The 19,345-nt window shown below is 45.2% G+C and overlaps 1 pseudogene; it reads left to right on the top strand.

Annotated features, from left to right (window-relative positions):
• Positions 1–9,096: 9,096 nt before the first annotated feature.
• Positions 9,097–9,834, top strand: LOC114619868 (annotated as a pseudogene).
• Positions 9,835–19,345: the final 9,511 nt, after the last annotated feature.

The following is a 19,345-nucleotide window of genomic DNA, read 5'->3' as shown; positions in this document are numbered from 1 at the left end:
GGATTTGCAGGCAGCAGATAGAGAAAGAGAGAGAGATAATGGGCCTGGCTTGAGCATTTAAACCCCAAAGCCTATCTTTAGTGACACACTTTCCCCAACAAGGCCACACCTCCCAATAGTGGTGACCAACCATTCAAATCTATGAGCCTATGGGGGCCATTACTATTCAAACCACTACCGTTACTCAGCTCCAAACCCTGCCATCTACAACAGTGACCTGCCTGCAGTATATACTGCAGTGTGGTACAGATGTTATGAGAGTAACCGACAACTTTTTGATTGGATTTAAGCTACTCTGTGAGAGGGAACATATGCCTTGAAGCCTCATGCTTCCCCACAAGGAAGAAGAAAACGTGCCAGCAATGGTTTTAGGTGATTGTTAGGAGGAATGTGAACTAGGCCCATGCTCCTTGCCTGCTTCTCCTGTGCAATTGTTTCTGTTCCTTAGGCAGAGTAACAGCGAAATCACACTTCATTTGTTGAAATCTGACAAAATTGGACAGAATAAGAGGCTCCGGATGCTGTAGTAAAAATGACCTATAAATGTAAATGACTTGACCTCAGCACTGCATTAGTCAGTATTCTCTATGAGTAACAGAACTTATAGAATGAATCTCTCTCTTCTTATGAAACAGGGATTTATTAAATGACTCAAAGGCTTTGGTCCAGCTCACCCAACAATGGCTGGCTGTGAATGCAAAGTCATTCACAAGGCTAGCTGTTTTAGCTGGTCTTCAGAAGAAGTGGAATCCTGAAGAAGTAGGCTCTAATGCCAGTGAAGGGATGGACTTGCTAGGAAAGTGAGGGCAAGCAGGCAGAGAGCCAAAGCTTCCTTCTTTTATGTCCTTAGAAAGGCTTCCAGCAAGAGGCGGGACCCAGATTAAAAGTGTGTCTTCCTGCCTCAAAGATCTTGATTAGAAGTGGATCTACCGACTTCAAATTAAGCAAAAATCCCTTACAGGTGTGTGGGGAACTATTCTAGGCCGCAGCAGTGGAGGTGGTGGTGGGGTGTTTCCACCCTGCGGTGGGTCCCACATGCAGGAGGAATGTCTAAGATTCCAGCGGCCGGCGGCTTTGGCAGTGGCAGGCCCCAATGACATGAGGAAGTCCTTGTTTCCAAAAGGGTTTATTGTCATGGCGGATGGTGGATGAATCTGGAAGTACCCCCGTAAAACTCAGGCCAGTTCCGAGTTAAATAGGGAGGGAGAAAGGGGGAGGATTGGGGGAGGATCTGGGGGAGGCATGTTTAATTTGCTCTGCCCTCTGGCCTTCATTAGTATGTAAATCCCTAGGGCCTGAGGCCTATGGTCACACCCTCTACCTGTGTACTTTGGGAGGGGCTGTAATGGCCTACATGACTGAACAATGTAGGTCTAAGGAAACTAGACTTCGTGTCAGGACCCTGGGTTCTGGGGGGGTGCTGAACTCCTGCCGGTTCTCATGTAGAGTCTTGGGTTCTAGGCCCATGACCAGCCATGAACCAGGATACCCTTACACAGTCCCACACAGGTGTGCCTTCCATTTTTGGATTTTGGTTAATTCCAGATGTAGTCATGTTGACAACCAAGAATGGTCATCACAGCACATTCTGGAGTCGCATGGAATTGTGTGAACTTGGATTATGCTTTTTCTTACTATCCTTTACTGTGGTGGCTGTTGTTTGCTCATGTTCACAGCACGAGTCTTGAAAAGTGAAGTAAGTTCTCTATTAACCCCTCCTTTCCCTTCAAAGTCATCATTCTTTCTTTCTTTTTTTTCTTGGATTTTTGGTTTTTTGAGACAGGGTTTCTCTGTGTTGTCCTGGCTGTCCTGGAACTCTGTAGACCAGGCTGGCCTCGAACTCAGAAATCTGCCTGCCTCTGCCTCCCAAGTGCTGGGATTAACGGTACAAAGTCACCATTCTACTAAGAACCTAGTTAGGTAGAGACAGTGGAGGAGTTGACAGCAGGGGTCTGACAGGGCTGGAGGTTCAGGCACAAATTGAAGAGTAGGTTACAAAACAAGGATGGATATTTGTGAATCAAATGGATAAACCATGTGGGAGAGAAGTAAAAGTATTATTTGATGGCCTGGTGCAGTATCAGGCTCACGATGATCTCAGAGTTAAGAGACAGGAGGCAGAGACAAAGGAGTCCCCAGAAATTCATGGCCCAGCTAGTCAGGCATATACAACAGTCTCAGCTGAGGTGGGGGATGGTAATTGACACATAGAGGTCACTCTCCTTAACTTCCTTGTGAATACTGTGGCACATATATACACATAAGAACGGAGAGAGAGGGAGAGAGAGAGAGAGAGAGAAAGAGAGAGAGAGAGAGAGAGAGAGAGAGAGAGAGAGAGAGAGAGAGAGGAAGAAGGAAGAGGAGGAGGAGGAAAAGTAGGAAGAGGAGGAAGAAAGAGAAAGAAGAAAGAGAAAGAGAGATTTTAAAAAATCTTTCCTTGGAGATTTAACTCATGGCCTTGTGTATGTCAGGCAAACACTGATTTGCACCTCTACACTTTCTCCCCTTTTTATTGTGATGTTTTGATTGTGAGCCTAGCCTTTAGTGACAGAACCATCTCTCCAGTCCTCTTTTTTTTTACTTTGAGACAGGGTCTTCCTATGTAGCCTAGGCTGGCCTGGAACTTTTGATTCTCTTGCCTTAAAATAGAAGGAATTACAGGTGTGTGCCATCAGGCATACTTTCAAAAGATTCTTGATCCTAGTTTGTAAAACTGATTTAGCTAAAAGGATATTGTGTCTGTCTGTCTGTCTGTGGCAACAGACAGCTACATCTATAACTTGAGACAGGAGACCAAAGAGACTTCCGCCCAAGGCCTGTGACCTAACGTGAGTTCAGGGGAGAATAGGATAGTTGTTCTGGAGTAAAAAAGCTAGTGCTTCTAAAATGTCTTTATTTTAAAAGTTTGGATTTAGCATCTGCTGTGGGGAGAGCAAGATAAATTCCACCTGGCCTCCTTCTTATTTCTCATTTAAGCATGGGGTGGAAAGAGGCTGCAAGCTGAAACACAGTAACATGAGCCGTCAAACACAGTGATTCACAGTTAGGAAGCCAATGGTTTACAGATGGCACAAACAAGAGAGCAGCGGGGAGGGATAGAGAGGGGCAAAGAGATGACACCAGCCTCTTCATCATACAGACCAGGTAGAATTCCAGGCTAACAACAACACTATCTCTGGAATTCTTGAGAATCTGTTAACTTGGCACTAAGAACAATAGAGAGAGTGTGTAACATGTTTCGTACTTAGATTTTTGTGTATTCTCATCCTGAGCCAGTCACAATGGATGTTCTTGGTTCTAGGGGTCCTCTTTGGATGAACCCAGGGCCTCAGACATGCTTAGTATGAACTCTCCTGCTGAGCTCCACTTCCATCCACCCCACAGACTCTTTCCTCACACATTAGGAAGTACAAAAGGGCTAAGATGTGACTAGTTGTTATCAATGTTTTAAAACTCGAACCCTGTAAGCCAACAACAACAGAGGTTCCTGCCCATCTATACCCAAGGAGCACTCACTTCTCAGCCAGTAAACTCCCTAGAAATGGAAGGGTAGAGTCTGGAAGCACAGGGCGAAAAGTTTTTCCTGACACCACAGGACAGTGGTGCTCATGAACTCAAGGCAGTTGTGGTTGTTCACAAACACAAAACCTGTACAATATCAAGCCAGTCAGCATTACAGCATGCAGGGGTGGGGGCACTCCTCCCACAGCAAGGACAAGAGAGCCAAGGAGCTTCTGATAATTGATAGCTGCTAGAGGAGGGAGAATCAGCTTTCTTTAGGGGTGTGGAGCTTGGTGAGTCAGTCATGGTCCTGTGAATGCCGGTACCTTTGAGTATACGGGCAGAACACTTTGGGCTCTGTTTTTTTTCTCCCCCAAAACAGGACATCTTTGTATAGCCCTGGCTTTTCTGGAACTCACTCTATAGACCCAGATTGGCCTTAAACTCACAGAGATCCACCTGCCTCTGCCTCCGAAGTGCTGGGACTAAAGGTGCACACCACCACCATCCAGCTTGGGCTCTGTGGGTTATTAAAAAGAAGGAGGAGGAGGAGGAGGAGGAGGAAGAAGAGGAAGAGGAGGAGGAGGAGGAGGAGGAGAAGGAGAAAAAGAAGACATGAAATTAGGAGAGGATGAGGCAAGATCTCAAGGAGTAGGAGGTGTGGGGTTGAGTATAACCAAAATACACTGTATGAATATATGAAATACTTTAGTAATTAATAAAACATGTTTAAAGGTTTGCTCTAGAATTACTTCCTTTCAAATAGACATTTTCTCCTTTTCTCCTTCCTTGTCCTGGTCTTCCTCCTCCACGTTTTCTTCAGAATTTTGCCCAAGCTATTCTTGAATTCAAAATCCTTCTTCGTCAACTTTCTATGTGCTGAGGTAATAAGATTACAGATATATACTATCATACCTGGCTCTCTCAATAGACATTTAAAAGTTAAAAAAAAAAAAAAGAACCATTAAGCTCAGCCAAGTGCGGAAGTGGTAACTTAAAGGTTCTTTGGAAAGTCAGTTGTGTTGAAGGATGTTTTGCTGGGGCAAACACAAGAAGGAATGTTTTGCTAAAGCCTACACAGGTAAAAGGATGTTCTGCTAAAGCAAGCACGTGAAAGGACACATGATGAAGGAAGGATTCTTTGCTAACAATGTGCATGTATTGGTCTGTCTTACACTGCTTAGTTGAGCTGTATTTGTCAGGACTCCACAGAGAGAAATGCATTACAAAAACCAGTGGTGTGCTGCAGTTTCTTGCTGCTTCCTTGGACTCGGACTGATTGACAGAGTGATGTCAGTTGAGACTGACGCACATGCTGAGGCAAGGCCGGTGGAGGACATGCGAGGTTTGGAAGGTAGAATGTTTGGAAGGATAAGACTTGAGGGACAGTGACAAAGGCTGATTTTGGCTTGCTGGTTACGGCTAGCTGTGCAACCCCTGTTGATCTTGAGTCTTCACTGATCTTCATTTCCCTGAGAGAGGCACTGCCTAAGAACTTTCCCTGGTGTCCCTCCAGGTCCCTCTTGCTGACTCTAGCTGAGGCTGAGGCCTGGCTGTCTCTGCTAGGTGGTGCCACCACTGTTGATTTGAGTTTGTTATCTTGACTCTATCATACTGGACTGCTGGTGTATCCATGAAATGTTTGTGAGTGGATCGAGCTGCCGCTGTCAACCTGTGAACTGAACTGCCCATTTCCAGACAACACAGATGGGAGATGCTCCAAAGAATCTTTCTAAACAGGTCCATTTTCCCTGTATCCTTTCGTTCTCACTACCTCTGATAGGTAATGAGCTAAAAGGGAGGTTAAAGTGTTTAAGAACCTTCATTAAGAACAAGGTTAGAAAAAAATCAAAGTTACAGCGGTTAATGCCTGTAATCCCAGCTCTTGGGGACAGGGTATATGCAGGGTGAGATAGAAGGATTTTGAGTTCAGAGTCAGCCTGGGCTATTAGCAAAACTCTAATTCAAAGAAAGAAATAATAACCCCCCCCAAACAACCCATTAAATAATAACTAATTGAAGGGCTGCCTGGAAGATCAGGATAGATGCTCCTTGGTGGTCCTCTGAAAGCATTTAGCTGGTATGGAGTGAGATTTCCCTAGTGCTTTTAAGCATTGATAGTTGTATTTTATTCACTTTAGATTATAAGCAACAAGAACATTTTATTTCCTCAGTGTCAGGGGCAGCCTCGCTTATACAGTGAAGGCCTAAAATCAGCAATTGGCCTGACATACATGCCTGCTAACACAAAGTCTTGGTCTCTGTGGAAAAACACTGAACAGATGGCTATAGGATCTTGTAAACAAGTAGCCTTAGTGGAAATTTACCAGCCTGGATAGCAGTCATAGGTCTTGTGGATAGGTGGCCTTGGTGGAGGGTACCAGCTTAGATAGATAGAAACAAGTGATTCATAGAGAGAGTCATAGTGACCTGTTCCCTGAACCTTCACCCAGCCAATACCCTGTTCTGGAAGATAGCTATACTCCCCCTGAACACCTACAGTCCTGCATCATCCCCTTCCCCACATCCTGCCTTTATGAGTTTATAACCCCTGTATGAAAAAGTAAAAATCAGCGGTTTGATCAGCCTATAGACAAGCTGTTTGTTCTTTATGTCCCCTGTCCTCCAGTTCTCTCTTCCAGATCTTCTGATCCCAGTTCAATGCCCCGTAGGACTGGGGCACCCCAGAATTTAGACACTTCGATGATTTGAAAGGTCCAGCTGTGGATATGCAGATCATAACTGCTCTCAGGAGTTTAAGGCTAGCCTGGGCTACACAGTGAGTTCAAAGATAGCCTGGAATACATGGCAAGATTCTGTTTTTTTATTTTGCAACTTATTTTATTTAATGTGTATGAATGGTTTGCCTGCATACATGCCTGGTGCTAAAGGGCAAAAGAGGGTGTTGGATCCCTTGGGACTGCGTTGCAGATACTAATGAGCAGCCATGTGATTGCTGGGAATTGCACATAGGTCCTCTGGAAGAGCAGCCAGTGCTCTCAACTGCAGAGCCATCTCACTAGCCCCTATCTTAGAAAAAAAAATGAAACACACACACACACACACACACACACACACACACACACAAACACCCTCAATATTTTAATATGACTTAGGCAGCACAATAGCTGGCAACTGCCTAACCTCTATTCTGTTAGAATCTACTTCCCACTTATAACTCTGAGCTACTACTTACTAATTTCTGTGTTCCATCTTAGCTCCTCTTGACACAATCGAGCAGCCCTCTGGGCTGTGTTCTCTTGGCCCCCTTACATGGAGGCTCTGCTTCTCTTTCCTGCACACTTCTAAGCCACGGCGTCTCCTCCTCCTCTTCCTTCTCTTCCTCCTCTTCTCTCCTCCTCCTCCTCTTTCTCCTCCTCCTCTTCTTCCTCCTCTTCCTCAAGGTCCCAAGCCCAGGAATTCTAAATCCTGCCTCTGTCTTTCTTCCCCAGCTCTTTGCTGTTGGGATCTTTATTTACCAATCAGAATTAACTGGGGGCGGGTTCCCAGAAGCTCCACGAAGACCCTCTCATGCAAACAGTTTTGGAGGATCCAATTAGCATTGGAATATAAGCAGTTACACTATCCTGGTCTGTATAGTAAGTTCCAGGCCAGCCAGGGATCTATGTAGAAAGACTTTGTCTCAAAAAAAAAAAAAAATTCTTTTCCCCCAAGCAACAGAAAACCAGATCCACAGAGTCTTAAACACATACATATGTCTATTTCTTATGTTTTAAAAAGATTGGAAGCAGGCATCTAATGGTGGAAGATGGTAGGTGATCCTGGTGAATCTCCTTAATGGTGAATTTTCTTAATGGTTGCAGCATATCTGGAAGTATAGCCAGTGTGTTCAACCATAAGGAAGACTGGGCTCTTTATAAAGAGCCACTCTTTTAGACTGCCACCCTGACTGGCTTTTTACTTTCACTGATGGGCACTGAGCTAAGTTCAGTTTCTCCCTCCCACCCACAGCCTCCACTCCGCTCAAACTCACTGTGTAGCCAGAGATGGCCTTGAACTTTTGATGCCCTAGCCTCTCCTTCCATGTACCACCATGTCTGGTTTTACATTGTGCTGTGTCCTCTTCTTTCTTTTCCCTTTCCCCACTCTTCTTTCTTTTTCCTTTCCCCGCTCTGACCCAAAGGTTTTTATTTACTTATTATGTGTAAGTACACTGTCGTTGTCTTCAGACAACTCATAAGAAGGCATCAGATTGGATGGTTGTGAGCCACCATGTGGTTGGTGGGATTTGAACTCATGACCTCTAGAAGAGTAGTCAGTGCTCTTAACCGCTGAGCCATCTCACCAGCCCTGGTCTCTGCTTTCTTAAAAGAAGCATTGTTAAGACTCACCACAGCTGTTTGCCTCAAGGGTTCTGAGATGCATGAACCATCATCAGCATCCCCCCACTTCCCCCACCTCCTGTATATCTTCACAAACAGCTGGAAGTAATTTTCAACCTAAGCATTTCACATTTCATGGATGGCTGAACTTTACAATAACTTTCGAAGCAATGATTCTGAAGTACATGCATCTTTGATTGGACACTTGACTAATCTCATCCATTTCAGTGTTGCTGAACTATTTAAAAACTCTAAAAAGGTTCTTAACCAGGGTGGTAAAAGAGATGCCAGAAAAGCATCTCTAGAAAAAGAAAAAGAAACCAAGTCAATGTGTTGACTAAATTCCCTACATGACAATAGAATTGGTCCTGCTTCCCTCTGCCCTCCCCACAGTGAAGAGACAGCTACCTCTGTCCCTCTCTCTCCTCAATCCTCCAGTGGCTTCCAGTCATTTTGGACAAAATCTAAGGACTTTAAAATGGCTTTCCATGGGCTGGAGAGATGGCTCAGCAGTTAAGAGTACTGACTGTTCTTCCAGAGGTCCTGAGTTCAATTCACAGCACATGGTGGCTGCCAACCATCTGTAATGGGATCTGAAGACAGTCACAGGATACCCACATACATGAAATAAATACAACTTAAAAAAAAGGCTTTTCAGGCCCCTAGTGACCTGGTCTCTTTCCTCCCCCATTGTATTCCTCTTCCTCCTCCTCCTCCTCCTCCTCCTCCTCCTCCTCCTCCTCCTCCTCTTCCTCCTCCTCCTCTTCCTCCATCTGCCTTCTTTGCTCTTGACCCACACTCTCTCCCAGGCCTTTGCTGCTGGTACCCTCTTGCCTGGTGATATTCTTTTGCCAGGTGTCTGTGTAGATTCTTCTTACCTTCATTCATATTCCTGCTCAAATGCCCCTCTCTGAAGCAGGTTTCCTGTCTACGATACTCTATGGACTACCCTGCCCCTACTGCTGTGTATCCCCAACCTACTCTGTTTTTCTACTAGGCCTTTGTTGTGAACCAACACCATATGGTGCTTACTATGCTCTCTATGAGGATGCTAGCCTGATGGTGTGAGAACCTACTACTGCTTGCCTCTGTGTCCTTAGTGACCACACCGGTGCATATCTGGCCAATATTAGAAACAGTAGTTGGAGGAGAACATAAGAGGTTTTCTTGTTTGAGAAAGAACTTTATGGGGGACTCGCGTCGCGGCCACGGAGATTAGAAGGAGGACTCCGGATCCATCTCTGCGCTCGCCATGGAGAAGACCGAGCTGATCCAGAAGGCCAAGCTGGCCGAGCAGGCCGAGCGCTACGATGACATGGCCACTTGCATGAAAGCCGTGACGGAGCAGGGCGCCGAGCTGTCCAACGAGGAGCGCAACCTGCTGTCGGTGGCCTACAAGAACGTGGTCGCGGGCCGCAGGTCCGCCTGGAGGGTCATCTCGAGCATTGAGCAGAAGACCGACACCTCCGACAAGAAGTTTCAGCTGATCAAGGACTATCGGGAGAAAGTGGAGTCTGAGCTGAGCTCCATCTGCACCATGGTCCTGGAATTGTTGGATAAGTATATAATAGCCAATGCAACTAATCCAGAGAGTAAAGTCTTCTATCTGAAAATGAAGGGAGATTATTTCCGGTATCTTGCTGAAGTAGCTTGTGGTGATGATCGAAAACAAACGATAGAAAATTCCCAAGGAGCCTACCAAGAGGCATTTGATATAAGCAAGAAAGAGATGCAACCTACACATCCAATCTGCCTGGGGCTGGCTCTTAACTTTTCTGTATTTTACTATGAGATCCTTAATAATCCAGAGCTTGCCTGCACACTGGCTAAAACGGCTTTTGATGAGGCCATTGCAGAGCTTGATACACTGAAGGAAGACTCGTACAAAGACAGCACCCTCATCCTGCAGTTGCTTAGCGACAACTTAACATTATGGACATCAGACAGTGCAGGAGAAGAAGGTGATGCAGCGGAGGGGGCAGAGAACTAAAGGCATCCAGGGCACCAGCCTCCAGCCCCTCAAGAAAACCTTTTTACATTTCCATTCCTTCTTCCACTTGGATTTCCTCTAGCAAGGAAGCCCATTCATGTGTGTGGGATCAACTGTTTACAGTCTTTTCACATGCAGCTTTGGGAAAACTCCATCCCTTGGTTTGTGTTGTCTCCGCCTTCCTGGTGTGCTGCTGTAGAAAAGTATCAATAGCTTCATTTCCTATAAACACGAGTGACTTCCAGACACTTGTGTAGAGTACTGACAGCACATTTGATATTTAAGTAATCTGAACCAGTTCTGCAAGTGACTGTGCTTTGTATTACTGTGAAGATATGGAAATTTAGTGCATTACAATTTAAAGTAATTATAATAATAACTTCTTGATTTCTACATTCCTTTTCTGAACCTTTTTGGGGGTTTCCTTTCAGAAGCAACTTTTCCATGCTCTTATTAAAAATTCCTTTTTAGTAGGAATCCAGAAGTGTTAGATTGAATGGGAAAGCACTTAATGCATCCGGGGTTGGGGTCACAGATTGAAATGTCTCCTGTCACATATTCTGGAGGTTGCATCTGTCTGTGACAACAGGAGTTTCCTTATGCATTCTTCATTTGCTGCTGTTTAAGTTGACAACTTCCTTCCCAATAAAAATTCACCTAAAAAAAAAAGAGAGAGAAAGAACTTTACCTTGTAGCCCAGGTTAGCTTATGTGTTCCCTCAGCTTGTGTATATATCCCAGGCCAGTTTCTGTACTCCCAGCCAGACAGCTGCTGGCTCTGTGTTCTGAATGCTTGGATTACAGGTGTGCACTGCCTCACCTGGCTGAGAAGAGCTTTTTTGGATTGTTTTTTGTTTGTTTGTTTGTTTTGTTTTTGAGAAAGGATTTCTCTGTGTAGCCTTGGCTGTCCTGGAACTTGCTCTGTAGACCATGTTAGTATTCTGTCTAAACTCCACCTCCATAGTTACCTGGCAACACCCAGGTATGCTCCTCCCTACAGTTACCTGGCAACAGCCAAGTAGGCCTGCCCACTATAAAAGCGGTTGCTTGCCCCCTCCTCTCTCTCTTGTTCTCTTGCCTCTAGCTTCTCTCTGTCCCCTCCCCCTACCCCCTTTCCTTCCCCCTCTCTCCACGTGATCATGGCCGGCCTCTACTTCTCCTCTTTCTCCGCCATCTTCCTCTGTTTCTCTCTCCACTTTTGCCCTCTGCCCTGAATAACCCCCCTCCCCTTTGGAACTATTTGGTCTGGTGTTGTCTGTTCTAAGCTACGTGCCGAAGTTTAACAGACCAGCCTAGCTTCAAACTTACAGAGATCCGCCTGCCTCTGCCTCCTGAGTGCTGGTGCTAAAGGTGTGTAAGTACCACACTCTGCCTTGCTGACCAAGAGTTTAAAGAAATGGGTCCTATTATCACATATGAGGAAGACCAATGGATTCATCGGAGCACATTAGGTAATTTCTCTATTTTTTCTTCAGGTATATACTGGTATTAAATTTGCAAAGCTAAAATAACAAAATGTTCAATTAAGCCAAGCAGTGTTGAAGCAGTCTAAAGTGGATGTGATGCTCCCTGGAGTTACATACATAAGGGATATTATCGTTTTTACCTGATGACATCTGTGCTTTTCCATAACTCATACTTTACGGTCCACTTCCCTGCAGAGCGGGCTCTACACTCACCTTTCTAAAAGGAAGCAGGACGATGCCGTCTAAATCCTCAGATCTCAGCTTTTGGCCCACTCCAATGAATGCATTTTGTTGTTGTTGTCGTTTTTTTGTTTGTTTTGTTTTGTTTTCAAGACAGGGTTTCTCTGTGTAGCCCTGGCTGTCCTGGAACTCACTCAGTAGACCAGGCTGGCCTCGAACTCAGAAATCCACCTGCCTCTGCCTCCCAAGGGCTGGGATTAAAGGTGTGCGCCACCACCTCCTGGCATTGTTGTTTTTGAAGTTTTTTTTTTAATTAAATTATTATTGAGACATAATCTCATAATGTAGACCTGACTGGCCTGGGCCTGGAATTCTCTATGTAGAACAGACGGGCCTTGAACTCACAAAGATAGCTCTTTCTCTCTCTCTCTCTCTCTCTCTCTCTCTCTCTCTTTCTCTCTCTCTCTCTCTCTCTTTCTCTTTCTCTCTCTCTGTATTAGCCTTGTGGATATGTTTGGTCCATTGTCTTTATCAGTTTTCTATTGCTATGAAGAGACACCATGACCATGGTAATTCTTATAAAAAGAACAAATTAATTGGGGCTGGCTTACAGTTTCAGAGGTTTAGCCCATCATCCTCATAGTGGGGAACAGGGCAGCATGAAGACAGACATGGTAGCTGAGAGTTCTACATAGAGATCTGTTGGACAATGCTTGTGCCCGGGGGTCATGGGCAGCAGCGGGCTTGAGCCGGAGCAGTGGGCGGGGGCGTCTGGGGAACCGAGGCTCTCAGCACTCTGTTGATGGTTTGGTCTGTCCCGTGCGGTGAACAGCTTACACGCTGGCGGCTACGGCAGGGTCCCAGGAGCAGGGACGCCGGGCATGCGGGACATGGCAAGGGCCAGGGTCCCCACCAAGGCAGTGCACGGGCCGCTGTTGTCAGGAGAAAATGTCCCGTGGCCCGCTAGAGTGTAAAGAACACAAGGGTGGGTGGAAAAGGCTTCTCTCCCTCCCCCGCCCCGTGGACAGGGGCGTGCGTGAGTCTTGACTTACACAAGGAGTCCAGAGTTCAAAGAGACACGTGGAACTGAAGGCATACAGATTTATTGGCATGGCGGTGGGTTCGGATGGTGACATGCTCTCCCAAAAAATGCCAAGAGAGATTTCCTTATATTAGAAGGGGGAGAGGGGTGGGGCCAGGGCCTTTAGGTAAATCTTGAGGCAGGGACCTGTTTCCCCCGCCCTCTACCTGGGCCTTCTGGGGGCGTGGCCAAACACTCCAGGGTTCCACAGCTCCACAGAGATCTGAAGGCAACAGGAAGAGGGAGACACTGGGCCTCACTTGAGCACTTGAAATCCCAAAGCCTAGTGACACACTTTCTCCAACAAGGCCACACCCTTCTAATCCCTCTTAAGTACCTGATGATCACCACTCCCTGATGACCAAGCACTCAAATACATGAGCATATGGGGGCATTTTTATTCAAATCACCACACTTAGTTTGTAAAATTTCCCTTTTGACCCTTTATTGATTTTCTAAAGACCGATGACAGTTTTAGAGTCATATTTTCTAAGATGTATAGGATGGATGTAAATAAATATCATTTATGAGAGGTTTAAGTGTAGAACTCAGAGTCATCCAGAGTATCTTTAGGTTAGCCTGGTCTACATAGCATATTCTCAGAAACGAAGCAAACCAACACCCCCTCCCACCCACCGAAATGCCTTATACATAGGAACAATTCTATGTGTTGATTAAGAAAGATGTTTGGGCCAGGGTGATGGCTCATAGAGCTTGCAGATAAGTCTGATGCCTGAATTCGTATTCCCAGAAGCAACCTCAGACTTGGTGGTGTGTGTCTAAAATCTAAGCACTCCTAGGTTAAGATGGGAGGCAGAGATAGGACCAGCTCTCGGCAGCTGCTGGGCCATGCCACACACACAGTGGCAGACAAGGAAACAAAAGTGTGAGTGTAGGACGGTTGGGTCTCGGTTTGAACTTAAGATTGAAAGAACCCCACTGTCCCAGGACATATCCTGGGAGGGGCATATTCCTTAGTCGGAGGACACTTGCTAGATTAGCATTCAGAAGAGGAAGAGAAAGGCTGATTAACATTCCTCAGACCATGGGGGAGGGAACCCACCTGCGGTGACAAAGGCCTAGAGCACAGACAAGGGAAGTCCTTGCCACCTTTACCCAAAGACCAATCAGTTTAAAAGTCACACTGTTCTGCTAATCATATTGTGCCTAGTCACTGCTTCTCTATTCTACCCCTTAAACTGTATAAAAACTATTCTTAGCTCCAACTCGGGGTTCTCTTCTTGCTTGCATGCAAAAGAACCCCAGTATACTGGAATCATTAAACCTCATGTTAATTGCAGCAAGTCCTGTCCATGAGTTTCTGTGGGAGCGAGTCCCCTGGTTTTGGATCTTAGAATCCAACATTAGTCATCTTTGAATTCCATTTGTGTGCGGTGACACACATGCCCTCACACACATACATAAAAACCAACAAATATTTTTTTAAAAAAGAGACATTTGACAAGGGTCAGCAAGATAACTTGGTGTGAGTGCAGGTGCCGCTGGCCAAGCCTGGAAACCTGCGTTTGATCCCCAGGAGCCCCTCGATTGAGGGAACTGACTCTTACAAATGGTCCCCAGACCTCCACATACATGCCCTGCTACATGTGCATCCATCCATACGGTGAATACATAAATAAACAAAGACAGCCGGGCAGTGGTGGCGCATACCTTTAATCCCAGCACTCGGGAGGCAGAGGCAGGTGGATTTCTGAGTTCAAGGCTAGCCTGATCTACAGAGTGAGTTCCAGGACAGCCAGGGCTATACAGAGAAACCCTGTCTCGAAAAACCAAAACAACAACAAAACAAAAACAAAAAGCAAAACAAAACAAAAAACCCCCCCCCCCCCCAAAAAAACCCCAAATACATACAATTAAAAAATGAAAAGATGCTTTGCCAGTGTGTAACTGAAGAAAAGCAAATTAAAACAGTAAGCTGGCCTTTCTCCCAGAAGACTGGTGAAGACCAAGTGTGGATGAGGAGAAGACCAATGATTTTTTTGTATATTATGGTTAGAATTATAAGTTGGTTTAAAAAAACTTTCTAGCACAATATATATTTTTTGTTTAAAAAATAAAGTCTGAGCCAGGCAGTGATGGTACAAGACCTTTAATCCCAGCACTCAGGAGGCAGAGGCAGGTGGATCTCTGAGTTCGAGACTAGCCTGGTCTATAGAACAAGTTCCAGGACAGCCAGGACTCCACAGAGAACTCCTGTCTTGAAAAATCAAAAAAGAGGGGCTGGAGAGATGGCTCAGCGGTTAAGAGCACTGACTGCTCTTCCAGAGGTCCTGAGTTCAAATCCCAGCAACCACATGGTGGCTCACAACCATCCATAATGAGATTGGATGCCCTCTTCTGGTGTGTCTGAAGACAGCTACAGTGTACTCATCAATAAAATAAATAAATATAAATAACTAAATAAATATCTAAAAAAAAAGACAAAAGCAACTTTAAAAAAAAAAAAGAAAAATCAAAAAAGAAACAAAACAAAAACCAAAAATAAATGTCTGTATACTACATATTCTAGCCATTTTATTTCTAATAATTTCTAAAAGCATAATTAGATAAAGGACAATAAGTAACAGTAAGGGTGCTGGGTGGGATAGTTTCTGTAACAAGCCATCCAGCGCACATTAGGAGGCATCTTTTTAAAGACAGGGCTTATTAGCTCACCAGTAGCTGTAAATTGTGCAGGTATTTTCCATCAAGGCTTTGCTGTGTGTTAAGTCCTAGGGGCCAGAAAGGTCAAATGTCTTCAGTACTTTGCAGAGGTGAGTGTCTGGAATGTGTGCTTAATGGAAGGGCTCAAGGAGATAGATGTTTCCAAATTGTGCTGTGGTCAATGGCATTTTGTTTTAAATAAAGCGCATTTTCACCCCCCCTTAAACTGTAAACGTAGTACAAAGCCTTGGATTGTTTTGGAGGGGGAAATCTTGAGCTGATTCAAAGGACATCACGAATAGACTCTCAATTGAAACCAGATGTTCCTGTTGTGGTTGTCTTTTAATGACCATCAGCAGTCAAACCTTAAAGCCCATATCTTCAGCTCAGTGAGTCATGCCCTGGTGGCTGGATAAACTGCCTGGCTGCCCCATTCACGAGGGGCAGACAGCTCCCTGAGAACATGTGGTTCTGGAGTGCTATCTGCATGCCGGGCCCCATGTCTAAGTACAAATCCACCTTATGTGTTACATACCACGAAGACATTTGCAGAGTAAGTTTTCTCCCTTTATATAAAGGAAACATTGAGGACCTGAGAACTTAAATGACTCACTTAAAGTTATCCTGGAGAGATACAGGCCCACTCACGTCAGACGCTGCAGCCTGGCTGTTTGTTCCCACACTGCCGGTGACGCTGCAGCCTGGCTGTGTGTTCCCACACTGCCGGTCTCTTCTTGTTATGTGGAACAGCAGAGCTGAGAGTTGCCTGAATCATCCCATTGAGACCTCACTGGGTTTTGGAAAGGTGTTTCCTCAGTAATTGGGATCTAGCTGATGCCCTGGGCCGCTCACCACCCAAGTGCTCTTCTTTTAGCTTCGCCTGACATGCCCCTCCATCAACTAGAGAGGCTAAACCTGGCCCATAGGGGCCTCCAGAATTTGGCTCTAAGGCCTTGTGCCTGTGTAGTATGTGACTTAGGGAGTCTGAATGACATCTCTGAGTGGAGTGGGGGCAGGGGCAGTACAGCTCAACAAATTCCATCTCTCAGTTAAAGATTTCCTCAAATGAGTCAATTCTTTTTTTTTAATTAATCGTTTTATTCATTTACATTTCAAATAATATCCCCTTCCCAGTTTCCCCTCCACAACCTCCCCATCTCCCCCTCCCTCCCCCTCCCCTTCGCCTCTATGAGTGTGCTCCTCCACCCTCTCACCTACTCCTACCTCACTGCTCTAGCATCCCTCTACGCCTGGGCATCAAGCCTCCACAGGACCAAAGACCAAGGGCTTCCCCCCCATTGATGTCAGATAAGGCAGTCCTCTGCTACATATGTATCTGGAGCCATGGCTCCCTCTATGTGTACTCTTTGGTTCATGGTTTGGTCCCTGGGAGCTCTGGGTGGTCCAGTTAATTGATTATGTTCTGCGTATGGGGTTGCAATCCCCTTCAGTTCCTCCAGCCCTTCCCCTAGCTCTTCCATTGGGGTCCCCAAGTTCAGTCAAGGGGTTGGCTGTGAGTAAATGGGTCAATTCTAACGTGGTCCCATTTCTACACACTAGAATTCTTGTGGAAATGAACATCTTTCCAGACTTTCCAGGCTGGGGCAGACGAGGCTTTTGGAGCTTTCATTCTGTGCTCTGTGCTCTGTGCTCTCTGATAATGCCCCAATTGCCTGTTTTCTTCTTTAGGGAGAAGTGGAGCCTGTGAAAGACTGGGACCCATGGACAATAGTGGCTTCTGAGAAACTCACATTTTGGGTCTAGATGGAAGTTGTGAGGTCCAGATCTGCCTGAATGTCATTCCACACATTATTTACAAGCCAGCACTACAAATGACAAGGACAACTTCACTAAGCATGACTACTTAAATTATCTTTATCAGAAATGTCCATGAAAACTAATTTGAAGTACCAGATGCTTCATACTACATATTACAAATAAATGTGTAACCATTACGAAAGGTCTTCCCATAGTCTTCTTGTTAAACCCAGTGTGATGTGTACTGTGGTTTGGAAAGATACTGTGTCATGTGTCGGCTTCCTTAAAATTGCCTGGCAGTCTGAGTTACTTCAGAGGGCAGGAGGTGAACTCGTCACAGGAGACTGAGCAGGTGCTGCCTCTCCTGACTCATACAGCAGGGCTTTGTCCTGTGGTTCAGTACACATATGTTTCTATGATTCTATATATCTGGCAACTGGAATAGGCCTTTTATTGTTATGTTTTGTTTTCCCAAGACAAGGTTTCACTGTGTAGCCCTGGCTATCCTGGAACTCATTCTGTAAATCAAGATGGTCTCGAACTCAGAGATCCACCTACCTCTGAGTATTGGGATTAAACTCATGTCCTACACTGCCCAGCTGGGCCTAAGGATTTGTAAGCTACAGAGGCACAGACAGCACTTGCCATGGGTGCGGCATAGGAGAAATTTTTAAGATTGAGCTGCTGCCAAGAAAAGTCTTCTGTTGGTTGGATGTATGGGTAGAGAGAATCAGCTCAAATAATAACATGGAGCTGGGGCGTGAAAATCACACACGCACTGTGCTTACAGCCCATGATTCCTGACTATACAGTAATTATCACTTGTTTGTATTTTCTGAAGACTTTTCTTTCTAACATATGTATGACTTCTATCAAAACTGTCACAGACTAAGATGCTTGGTACTATGAACAGAACACTTCACTTAGACCATTACAGTGTATGCAATTCTTTTCATTTTCATCATCCTGGCATCCTGGCATTTCCTGGCATCCAACCCAGGGTAGTTTTTCAGCCTCAGTTCCTAAGTGACTGAGAATTCAAGGGTGAAGTAACATACCTGATTAACAATTGCCCTAAATTCTTTAACATTAAAATTGAAAATTGTGTATTTGTTTCTGAGTTTGTACATGTGTATGCAGTGCCTTACTAGGCCAGAAGAAGGGGCCGACTTCCAGAACTGTAATTATGTGTAGTTAAGACTGATAAGGTTTGTTGGAAACTGAATTTGGTCCTTTCCTAGGGTACTACATGCTCTTAATTGTTGAGCCATCTCGATGGCTCCATGCCTCAAGTTCTTAAGTAGAGATCCGTAAGGGTGGTGCTATAGACAGATGCTTTAAGAAAACTTGCTGGCTAAGAAAACACCAGTGTAAAAAAGCAGCTCTGCCTTAGTCATTAATAACCACAGGGAAGCTTCTGTTTTCGATGTTGTGGGTAAGTGGTAGAAACATGCAGCCCAGTTTCACGGTCAGATCATTGCTATAGGGATTCCCAAGTGCCTTTTCTTATGTCACTATAGAATATCACTGAATTACTTAGTAATTTAATCAAATGACTCATTTGATTTTCTCTGTCAAATAAAAGTTCTAGGGGCACTTGTTTGGTCTTAGCTCTTGGCCCATTCCTAGCAAATTGGGCTAGAAATAGAAATGGACCTACCTATGCTAGAGTGCCGTGTCACCAAACTGAAGCTAATCAGAGACTTTCCAGAGAACAGGATCAATCATATCAGATAGATGGCAGCCAATTCACTCTAAGTCCAATTCTAGTGGGCATCACAAAGATGTTCCCTTTACTTTAAGCTTTACACAGAGAAGGTCATCTGAGGTCAGTACAATATTGTCCCACTGTCCTGTTTCACTGTCTTACAGGGCAATGAAAGGTGAAAGACAGCCACTGGTCTGCATTTTATTTCAGCTTTCTTGAACGCTTTTCTACCTCCACTCAGCAAAGAGGATCCCTTATTTATCTTATGCAATGAGTCTGGGTCCATGGCCCTGAAGTAGCAGGGTTCTGTGTTAATGTCTATGTCCCATATTACCGCCAAAGGTCATGCAGACATCCTGGTCTGGGATCCCTCCTGGGGCCATTTTGGTGTCCTAAGGCTGCCTCTGCCCCTTGATTGCTTCAGCACAGTAAAGCTGGCCCCGGTGGTGTAGGTGTGAGGGAGCTAGACCTCCCCCTCACCTGGGCAAAGCTAGAGAGCTGGCCCTGCTGTGCAGGTGCAGGACAGTTAGTGCCAAACAACACAGCCAATTCCTGAGACTTGGAGTCGCCCATCCTAACATTTACTCCATCTATGAACTGCTGGAGCATGTGAAGGGGCCGTCCTGCAGATCCAAAGCTGCAGGATCTCCATGAC

The sequence above is a fragment of the Grammomys surdaster genome, unplaced genomic scaffold (assembly GCF_004785775.1).
Source record: "Grammomys surdaster isolate TR1022 unplaced genomic scaffold, NIH_TR_1.0 165, whole genome shotgun sequence".
NCBI classification, from domain to species: domain Eukaryota; kingdom Metazoa; phylum Chordata; class Mammalia; order Rodentia; family Muridae; genus Grammomys; species Grammomys surdaster.
This window is presented reverse-complemented; position numbering and strand designations above follow the sequence as displayed.